Raw genomic sequence first — 11,911 nt, forward strand, 5'->3', positions numbered from 1 at the left:
GCCACGGAGACATATAAATGCTGCATTTTATTCTGTACATTTCAATTCAGTGCAGCACCTTTATTGTCCTGGTGTGGAAATTCAATGTGCAGCTGAGAGTGAAAAACACATATTACAACAGCTTCAATTCTCAACTCCCACACGACACCCACGATTTACTGAAAAAAAGAAAGAAAGACAGCAAGAAGAAGAAAGCTGCAGCCTGTGAAGAATTCAGCTGCAACAGGGAACAGTTTGTCCATCTACTGCAATGTGTCGTTTAAAATGACGAAAGCCTGTTAAGAGAGTTTGACTGTTTTTTTTATTTTTTTTCTTTTTAAGCCAGCAAACGGTCTTCTAGTGGTGTAGGTAGTCTGATGGTTAGCCTCTGGGAGGTCAGCCCTCTGTTTCCAAATCCCTTTTTTTATTCCATCTAAATTAGACCCTTTGTTCCCTCAGACCCATGTTCCCTCGGCCATAGTTTCTCCATCCGTATCAGGACTTATGTTCCCTTGTGAAGTTTTTCCATTTAAATTAGGACCTACATTCCCTCAGGAACTTTTTTCTAAATATAAATTAGACCCTATGTTTCCCCTTAAAACTTTTTTTCCATCTTATTTAGGGCCTTTTTTTTTTTCAAGTTCAGCCCTATGTTCCCCCATGAACTTTTTGTCCATCCCAAATTAGGTCCCTCAGACTTATTTTTTTTTCTTATCCAAATTGGGCCCTTTGTTCTCTCAGTTCTATTTTTTTTAAATTAGAAACCAAATAAACATATTTGAAGAAAGATGGAAGAAATTGATTAAATATATAATATTAAAACCATTTTTCCCTCCATATAACTCATAATAATACCCAATGTGAATAAATACATAACACATACCTCTCTATTTATCCACCTAGGAATTCTGAATGAGTCTTTATTATATGCATATTTATTTACTTGTATATATATATATATATATATATATATATATATATATATATATATATATATATATATATTATATATTATATATATATATATATATATATATATATGTATAATTTTTATTGTATTTTTATTTTTTTATTATTTGCAGATATGTCACTGGTTTGTATGTATTTGTTTATTCAACTTCAAAAATACTAATAAAAAGAAAAAAATCCAAAGAAAACTGGGACTGTGTGCAAATGTAAAGCTCCAGAACGTCCACCAAATCGATTTTGTGATGAGAAAGCTTTGTCACTTCCTGCCTCCAAAAGTCGAGAACGAACTTTACATCTTAACGTTAACATCACAGTGTATTTTTTTCAGCCTTTATAGGCTCTTATCTATGTGTGCTCCATCAGCATGTTAACAGCAAACAGCAGACACCTCCTTGACCTTGTTATCGCTGCTCATTGAAACCACATTATGTAACGCTAACAGTGAACCAGCTCATTAACAAACGGTTTCCATGAGTAACGCTCTGCGGTGCTAATGAAACATTTTGGCAGAGCTGTCACCTCAGATGTAAATTAGCTCAAAAACAAAAAAGGCTGTTAGAGGAGAACAAGAGAGCTTTCATAAATATTTTCACCCTACACTCTGGGAGCTGTTTTTGGGTTTTACCTCAGCAGAAGGAAGGAGGGATTAACGATTTACCAACGCGACGATTAATGGCCTGTCCATGATTCAACTCTTAACACATTATGTTGAATAATCACTCATGGTAACTGCGTCCATGGGCCCCGCGGTGCAAACACGCAGAGGGCCCCATCGCCTCCTCTCCATAGGTACAAGACAGATTTTATAGTTGTTTAGAATATTTGTGGTTTTTTTGTCTCTTTGTAGCCGTAACACATTTTTCTGTGGTTTTGTACCTCTTTGTTGTAATTTTATATTTTTCTGTAGTTTTTTCTTTTTTGTCTGTTGTTGTTTTGCCCTTTTTGTTGTCATTTTGTGTCCCTTTGTAGTTGCTTGGTGTCGCTTTTGAATCATTTTCTTTCCTTTCTGTAGTCGTTTTGAATCTCTTTGTGGTTGTTTCGTGTGTCTTTGCGGTCACGTTGCGTCTCTTTGTTGCTTAGAGTTTCTCTGTAGTCATTTTGGGTCTCTAGATATTTGAGTCTCTTTGCAATAGTTTGTTGTGTTTCTTTGTCGTCACTTTTAAGTCTCTTTGTAGTTGTTTTTTGTCTCTTTGGTCATTTTGAGTTTTTTTGTAGCTGCTTTGAATATCTTTTAGTTATTTTGTGTCTCTTAGTTATTTTGACCTTTTTCGTTGTCATTTTAAGTGTCTTTATGTCTCTCTGCAGCTGTTTTGTGTCCATTTGTTGTCATTAATTGTTTTGTTGGTGGGTCGTTTCAAGTCTATTCCTGGTCGGCATGTGTTAATATGAGATACATTTTGCAGGTGAAGGCCGGGGGGACCCTGAGCTCAGTAGGCCCGTCCATTTAACCATCCATTTCTGCACAATGCACTGCATATAATGATATTTTTCATGTGATATCTGATAAGAACACAATATATAACATCGTCTTATACAGAAGATGCACTAAGCGATTCCAATGCAGCCTCAGAGTGTGGTAGTTTTTTTGCAGGGAAATTATCAAGTATACAGTAAGTGCTGTACACATGCTTTGGAATAAACAAAGGAATTACTGGGTTGTTTAGTGCGTAGTGATAGTTACCATGGCTGAGGAGCAAAAAAAGCAAAAAATAACCACCTACAGAAAAGAGCTCCATCAGCTGAAAATCTGAAGAAAAAAAATCACATATCCAGCTCACATCACTCTCTGAAATGCTCAAGTGCAAAAAAACACACAGCAACCAGCACTAGTTTTCATGTCGGCAGAGAGTGGGTTTGACATTATGTGATGATGAAATTTAAAGTTCATTTTTGAAAATGGAAACAGAAAACCAACTCACCACAGCTTTTAGTCTCTCACCTCAACGCTTGATTACAGGTTCCAATAAAAGGGGGCATGAAGCATTTTGGAGACGCATTTTTCTTGGACCCTGAAAAAAAAAAATAAAATAAACAAACAAACCTCCTTGTCACTAATAACTTACATTTTGTTGGCTAAACTGTGCTGCACCCGTCCACTAGAGGGCAGCCACGGTTAATGCAAAACACGTAAGAGCTCTGATGACAATCTGAAGTAAATACTGACTTCTTGTGGGTGGTGTGTGTGTGTGTGTGTGTGTGTGTGTGTGTGTGAGAGAGAGAGAAAATCAGTTATGTAACGGAGTTTTAGGAGCAAGGTCTCACCATGGTAATTAGCATTGTGCGAACACAGCGAGTTGGCCAAATAATGTGAAAGATTTGTGCTGTTCCCTTCCCGGCAGCATGACCATATTTCTCAGCAGCCGAAGCCAGAACAGAGTGGTTCGCTTTCTCAAACTGCTGTGGATGGAGGCTCCTTGTGTGTGTGTGTGTGTGTGTGTGTGTGTGTGTGGAGCTGAAAACACATTATGCTTGAGCTGCCTCGTCTTGTATCTGGATCAATAATTTACTCGGACGCAGCTTGTGGTCATGTGGTATATAATGTATGTTGAAGGGCTACCCATTTGATCTGTCCACTTTCCTCCCTTCTGAAGCGCAGCGCTGTGTATCGAGCCCTCTGTAATGGTGTAGGTATTGATTTAGTGTGATGTTTATGATGCAGCCTTGTTTGTTTCTATGTGTGGAGCTGTAAATCATTCCTGCAACATGTATTTATTGTGTCTATACCTTTCTATTATGCAGGGGTGGACAGAAACTAAGTACTTTTACTTACAATACTTAGGACGCCAATGATTTTGTAAGAAACCAAGTGAAATTTCTTGAGTAATAAAGAGTTAAAAAGCAAGTACTCTAGTACTTTAATTCACGTAATGCTTTGACTCAGCAATTTTCACTTGTATTGGAGTAATATTGGACCAGGAGTATCTGTACTTCGACTCAAGTAATAGCGTTGTGTACTTTGTCCACTGCTGTTCGGCCTTGGTGGGTTAATTGGTGCCAAAGTGGAGGATTCAGTGTTGATGATGGAGCATTTCCAGGTGACCCGACCTCACCTGCTCCCGTTAAATGGATCAGGATCATTATATTGGGCACATGGCTTAATCTTGACTCTGGATAGAAGATCGAGGGTTAGTTTTAGCAACACTAGCAGCACAGTTTTAGGGATGGCAAATAAATGTCGGTCTGGTCCACATTCGATTCTGATTGAATTATGTCAAAAAAAGACTGACCGGACTGCCGATTGCACAGATGTTAAAAGCCCTCGAGGATGAAGCCTTTCCTCTCGATTTAGGATAACATTTTTTTAGTTTTGAGTGAATGTCATGAAAGGCATGAAATTTGGCACAAACATCTTCCCCACAATTAATTTTTATTACTTTGGTGATCCCGAATTTTCATCTCACACCATCATGAGGTCAAAATGTGAACTTTGGTTTATGACCAAACCAAATGACATCGACGACCCCAGGAAAGAGTCCGAAAACCTGAAAAAAAACACATTCACGTTTTGTTTTACAACATACGTCACTAAATACCCCACTCACAAACTCTGAAGCCTTTACTCCTCTTAAAAAAAGGCAATTTTTTACAAAGTAGTTTGGCTTTTAAATTGAACTTTACCAATTTTTTTTTATTGACTATTTATCTATAAATGTTGTCTGTTTTACTAGATGGTATATTATTTCATTATTTTAACATTTTTATTGATAATTATTTGTGCTGTTATCCTTTCATTTACCTTTTTATCAACTATTTAGAGTATTTTATTTGTCTATTTTATGGAGTGGATTTCAATGGCGGCCCATGTACAGAGGCTGAGTCCTCGCGCCGCAGCGGTCGCAGGTTCGACTCCAGCCTCGGCCCTTTGCTGCATGTCGACCCCTCTCTCTCTCCACTTTCACACTTACCCACTGTCCAATCAACAAAGGCCAAAAAGTCCAAAATATCTTTAAAGAACAAAATTAAAAAAAAAAAAAAAACTGCTAGGAAATGATTATGTATTAATATTAATTTCCACTTCACCTGAGTTTAAATATTTTACACCCCTTCAGTCCTAATCATAACTGCAAAATATGAAATAATTTTCTGAATTTTAACCCTTTAAAAGATAGTTTTTGACATGATGCCACTATGCTTTTAGATCAGTTTTTTTTTTTTAAATAAAAGGTACCGTAGTCTTTTGGCAGTATTGTTGCACACATGTTCTTTGGGCTTGTTTGTTTCTGGCTAAATAATATTTCTAAAACTGATTTTGGATCAGATTAATTGTACAAGGGAGGGACGCGGGGGACTTAATGCCTCTCCTCAGACCCTGGGGCCCTCTTGATGCGAGGCGACGGTGCTAACCACCACTGTTTCGCTTTTTTTTTTAAAATTCAGTCAACTTAAATTTTAAGGCAGCCCAGACTCTAGCTTTTATAAATTAAAACAGTTTATTTTTACAGAGTACTCCGGAAAAAGGCTAGTAAGTGGACTTTTTATCTTTTTATCAAGCAACTGTTTCCAAGGTCACGAATGAACTTTCACGCTCCAAACACCGGACAGTCTCAAGGTGTGTGTGTGTGTGTAGCTGTGTGTGTGTGTGTGTGTGTGTGTGTGTGTGGACAGTGACGCATTGTTCATCTGAAAATCTGACTGTGGGTGTCTCTTTGAGAAATCACAGCTAAGGTGTGAATATTCAGTTTCTACAATAATATGCATTCCTACTGTGTGTGTGTTAATCAGCCAGTGCTCCGTCAATAAAAAGGAAGTGTTACAATAATTGGATTTAGGACATAAAATGCTTGAATTTCTGCCACGTTGTCGCAGTGAAATAGACTAACACAATCAGCAATATCTCCACTTGTCATAAAAGTCGATCTGAAGTGGACTTTTCTGGATTCGTCATGCTCCAGGCCACCCCAAACCTCCACTTTCAAAGAAAAGAAAGTACAAAAAACAGCAAGGAGTAAATTTTATATATATATATATAAATAAAAAAAAAAGCTCTGTTATGAGTGCTGGCAGCTACTATGCTCACACGTACACAATGTCAGGGCAGGGCGCCTCCCCATGAGCACACTAAAGGTCTTTCATAGCATTCAAAGGCTCTCTGCTCTCTCAATCAATGCAGGGTTGCCTGCCAGGCTGTTACTGGAGACCAGCGCTCGGCTTTTACACTCTGTGGTTTGATGAGGCTCTGACTCAACAGCGGGCAGAGAGCTGCAGGCTGGCCATCAAAACAAAGCCCGGGCTCTAAAGCCTCACGCTGTTATCACATACATCAGATACCGTCATGCTACGCATTTCGGTCCATTTGACACGTTTAACAGCACAGTGATGTTACAGGCCGGACGCCGTGAAAAAAAGAAAAAGGCAGCCTCGGGATGCTTTTCGGATGTCGGGAAATCTTGGATGAGGTTTTTAAAACATCACAAGATAGCTGAGAAATGTTTTTCAGCTCACATGTCCTCAGCTGTTCACACACAATCAGTTCAAACAACACTCAGATCCACAATACAGCTAATGCCGCCTTCACGTGCTCCTGGGAAATATCGTACTTACGAGTTAACGAGCACCTAATCACCAGTGGGAAACTGGGAAACTGGGAAACTGGGACATTTCAATGATACCTGAGTTGTCAAGTTGGGACATTGTATTACGTTTCAGGGCGGACAGCGTGGACACAGTGTCCACTATTGTTGACATTTGTATTTTAAACCTTTGGGGCTGTTTGGCATATTTTTACACACTTTTCATTCTTAATTTTTCGATCATTTTGCTGCTGTGTTTCATTGTATATGACATCACTTTTGTCAAGATTGTGTATACTTTGTTTGATCTTGGAATTTCCAGTTCAGCTCTACAATAAGACTAAAAATACGCCGTGTAAACAAAGATGCTAAATTCCTTCTACTAAGTGCAAATTTAACAATTTGCAACAATTTAAACCCATTCAAACTGCAGTTTTTGATCCCACAGCCATCAAAAGCGTAAAAAACATGCATTGCATTATTTCTGGGTGTCATGAAAGTAAAAATCATATTAAAGTATATTATATAAAGCCTGATTTTAAAAGTGCATCTTGTGTGCAGAGCGGTATGAGTGTGACTATCTGACACTGTACAAAAAATAATAATGTAAAAAAATCAATGTTGCTGCTCATCATTGACATATCCCAGGCTGTGATAATAATAAAAAAAATATATCTACATAGCATGTAGTATATTGAAAATAATTCATTTTTTGTGGGTTAGGGTCCTGCCTTTTATTTATTTATTTATTTATTTATTTAATTATTTATCTCATTTTATTTCATTACTTTGATGTTTGTTATAAGACTTTACTAATTTTTATCTAATTAATTATATATGTATTTTGATCACTTCTAATTCTGTTATTGTTTATTATATTTTTATTGTTCTTGTCACTGTTCATTTTTATTTCTGTTGTCTGTGGGAATGTGTGACTGTATGAGGGGACATATATTTGTACATTGATTTTGAGTTTTGATATACTCTTCAAATTTCAATAAAAAAACATTGTTGGACAAAAAATGCCATCCCAAAATAATTTCTACATTTGGTTTGATATCAGTTCATTAAAGAAAGATGTTGCTCGAGGCAGTAAATGTGAGAACGTTTAACATCCTTTATATCTTTTAAATGTACAAAGCGTTATAAGTCTTGTACCTCCCGGTGTTATCTCGGCCTGCAGACTGCACTTTAACCTCACAGCCATTGCACAGGGGCGCATGTATTCGATATTTTAATATTTATGGCGTACTCTGTGCTCTCAGTCAAGTCTAATACTTTAACTCATGAATAATTCTACACACTCAAATAACCTCAAAACTGTCTTCCTGTGCATCCGACTTTTGGATCTCACTGTAGGTTTTACAGCATCAGACTGTGAATTATTTCCTGATAATTCACATTTGAGCCTGAAAACATTTAGTGTAACTAATGCACAAATATAAAAATGTTATTTTTTTGTTCTCTAATATTCTGCTAACAAACAAAAGCACTAAACACACTGAGGTTTGATTTCCAAAATGACAGTAAACTTCAGAAACAACAAATTTAATACTGTCATGATCTGGAGAGTCCGGCTCTCCGGGATGTAGACAAGCAGGCTTTTCAGACCAGCATTCTCCTCCCCGTCTGCTATCTGTTATCGTTTTCTTTCTTTCTTCTTTTTTAAATTTGATTTATTTATTTATTTTTTATTTATTTATTTTCATCACAGCCTGGGATATGTCAGTGATTTACAGCAACACTGACTGTGACAGTGCACCTAGTGGAAATAACATTTATTTTCTCCATATGACAAATATGGTTAAAATGATGTCATCAGGTGGAAAAAACAAATTTCAAAGCAAAACGACACCCAGAAATAAAACAAGTCATGTTTTTATACTTTTATGGCTGCTGGATCAAAAACTGCAGTTTGAATGTGTTTCAATGGAGCTTTTTTTTTTTGCACTTAACAGTATTAATGTACCAAATTTGTCTCCATGGTGTATTTTCGACTTATTGCAGGAGCTGAGCTGGAAATTACGAGATTTAACAAAAATACACAATCTTGCTAAATTTCATGCCATATGCATAAACACAGTCAGAATTTCCAAAACATGATGAAAGAAAAGTGAGTAAAAACTACAGTTCCTAAGAGTTAAATGACCTAAAAGACATAATTAACCGATTTTAATGAAGCTTTGTGTCATAACTGTGTGTGTGTGTGTGTGTGTGTGTGTGTGTGTGTGTGTGTGTAAATGCACTGTTGTGAACTAACCTCAGTTATAACAGCGCCCAGATCTCCCAGTTTGTCTCCCAGTTGGAACCAGATTTTCGTTGTAAACTCCTGATTGTACTTCCGCATTTTCGAAGCCCGCCGCCATGGAAACAAAGAGTAGCAGCACACCAAGAGAGTAATCCGCAACTCGCTCATTTTCTCTCAAAATCAGAGCAGACTCACATCAAACTGTGAAATAAAGCAATGCTGATTAAATATGAACCAATGTCTTGTTGCTGCATAGTCCGATTTTAGCCTAAAAACTCTCTATAAACATATTTAGCGCCGAGTTTAGCAACAGGAAGTAAGTGCCATACTGTTTCCGTTATTGAAAAAAAAAACGGAGGCTGAAAAAAACACGATCAAACGATAAAACTAAAGCCCGCTGATCAAATATAAACTAATATTCTGTTACTTTGCTGTCCTTTTCACACTTCAAAACTATCAACAAGATATTTTATCTCACCGTTTAGCTGTTATTCGAGATCGTTCGCTCCGTCCGCGGTTTGTTTACCCATCGGCCGCCATGTTGTTCCTTTGTCAAAGTTTTTTTAAACCCAAAATAACTTTATTGAGAACATTCACAAAATGCACGCTCGAGATTTTCATAAAATAAGTCGTATTTTAAAAATAATAAAAAATAATGTAAAAAATAATTAAATTGTACAGTGAATAAATGCAGGGAAAAGAACCATAAAAGTAAAATCACGTGGAGCAAAACTTGAATGTTTAATCAATCTAATGCCAATTTACATTTTTTTTTATTTTAAATGTTTAAGTTTGCTGAAAATTCTCTTTTTAAAAAAAAAACAAAAAAAAAAAAACAAATCATTTTATGTATATAACATTTTACTAAAATAATAATGGGTTTAGTTTTGTAGGCTACTTTTCAGCCAAGAACCTTTTGTTAAAAAATGTATTGTTCCCTTGTTTGTTTCTTGTTTTCCTTTTTTTTTTTTCAGGCAGTTTTCTAGTAACTTTTGACTACTTTTTGTTGCTCATTTTTGGGACATTTCTTGTTAAGTTACTTGTTGCCCTCTTTCCATGTTTTTGGAAGAAATCCACTTTCAAAGGTTAAAGTCGGTGTAAATTTAAAGTGCGAACATACCCCTAGTGTCAACATAGCAGCCTGTTTTGCCACTGACGTCTGCGGCTCTTGCTCAATAATATACCAACCAAAATAATAAATATTTCCTAAGCACGAATTACAGACAAACCATAAAACAACAAGTGTGTTTTTCTTACACACCGCTACCCAAATGTTGCACAAACACATTTTTTCCCCCTCGCAGGTTAAAGGAGAGTAATCATTTACCCAGAAATGTATCACAAAGAGTCAGGGGAAGCATGTGACTTAGAAATCAACCAGGTCAAGCAGAGTGACTGCCAAACCACAGCAGCCAGTCAGCTGACTGACCGACTGTGGTGAGGAGGAGGAGGAGGAGGAGGAGGAGGAGGAGGAGAAAATGATGAAACGCACCAAGACTGCAGGCAGTGAAGCATAAAGGACCGTTTATTGTACCCAGTACAGATTATCATAAACTCAGCCGTGTAAGAAACACATTGTGAGGGGAGGGGACTGAAGCCTATACAAGTGCAGACAATCCTTGTGCCCCGGGTGGATCCCATGATATAATGTGTGTCTCCACTGTGGCCTTTGGTGGAACTCCGGCCTTTGCACACACACACTCTCTCACACACACACACTTTACAGGCAAGATAATAACATCTTCTCATCCGTTCTCCAGAGGCCTCTTAAAGAAACAGTCTGCAGTAGTAGCATCAAAAGGGTTTGAGATTTAAAAAGGTACATGTCTATTAGAGCCAGAACTATACAGCTTATACATTAAAATCAAAACAAATGCAGCCTTATAGCAAAAATATATACTTTATATGTCTTCGTCCCCCATTCAGAAACATAGATAATGAACACAAAAAATAATGCAGAGAATATCACAAATATCTTCTTTTGTCCAAAGACAGTAAAGCGATATGTTAGTGGACACACAGTCTTGACTGATTACACCATGCAAAGAGAAGCCTCCTGTTGTGTGAGAGAGGTGTCCAAAAGAAGGTGTCAAAATTTCACCTTTTTTTTCCATTTTTGCATGCAACATCCTGATGCTCCTGCCATACTGGTGCATCAGAGGAACTAGTAGTACACTGCCGAGGAAACATTAAGCACCCAGACAGAATTACAAAAAAAAAAAAAGAAAAGAAAAGAGGAGCAACGTTTATCATACATAATAACTTTTATGGAGTATCAGCGCCTCTGGGAAAATATCTTGTATCCCTTTTGAAATGGAGGAGACGGAGCGCTAACCGTCTCTGAGCGCTAAAAGGACCCAGCAGTGATGAACTGACGTGAGAGGAGAGTACTGTATAGACCGTGGGGCTCCTACCGTGGGGTGCAGTCTCTAAAGGGAAGCGGATACAATCTCTTACGACGAATAAAGAACGGAACATTTACACGAGAGAGCAGCCCGACCGACTAGCCTGAAATACAGCGACGCCCCAGAAACCTGAGAGCTCTGGGTCTCTAAAGTCAACAAAAACTGTAAAACAGCTGGCATATTTAAAAAAAAAAACAAAAGTGTACTTCTATCTACAGAAAACAAACTGATCTGTGGGTTCAGAATATGTTGTGTGTGTGTGGTTTTTTTTTTAATCAATCCGTTTTTGCAAATTAAAGCCCTTTCACGGATCTTGTAGTTCGGATGTGGTGACATGAAAATGGGGGGGACCCAAAAAAGGCAACTATAGAATAGTGCTGCATTTAGAATATCTCATTAGATTTGTTTTTACTCTGTTGGTTACTTGATTGTTTTTTAAGAAAAGCAGATTGTCACAAAGTCAGAACTGCGAAATCATGAACGTACATCTGGGAGATGTGCGTGCAGGGGGGCAGTCTTTAAAGTTGGCGGCGTGTCGCCTTGCTTCTCGTTTGGTCTCCAAAAGAACAGCAGCCCCTTGCAGTCCAGTTCACCCTCGCTGGTTTCACAACCCCGTCGTTCTCTTGAGTGATGGCGCAGAGGAAGAGCTGTCGCAGGCGTTTTTCCCTCATTCATTCTAAGCTTGGGAGCTTTGCAGAGTTTTATGAAGGTTTTCCAGGGAGCAGGAGAGGAAACCGCGGAGGAGCAGAGCGCGAGGTTTTTTTTCCTTTCCAAGCAGCTCAGCAGTTCCAGCTCTGGAT

The sequence above is a fragment of the Plectropomus leopardus genome, chromosome 10 (genome assembly GCF_008729295.1).
Source record: "Plectropomus leopardus isolate mb chromosome 10, YSFRI_Pleo_2.0, whole genome shotgun sequence".
Taxonomy (NCBI): domain Eukaryota; kingdom Metazoa; phylum Chordata; class Actinopteri; order Perciformes; family Serranidae; genus Plectropomus; species Plectropomus leopardus.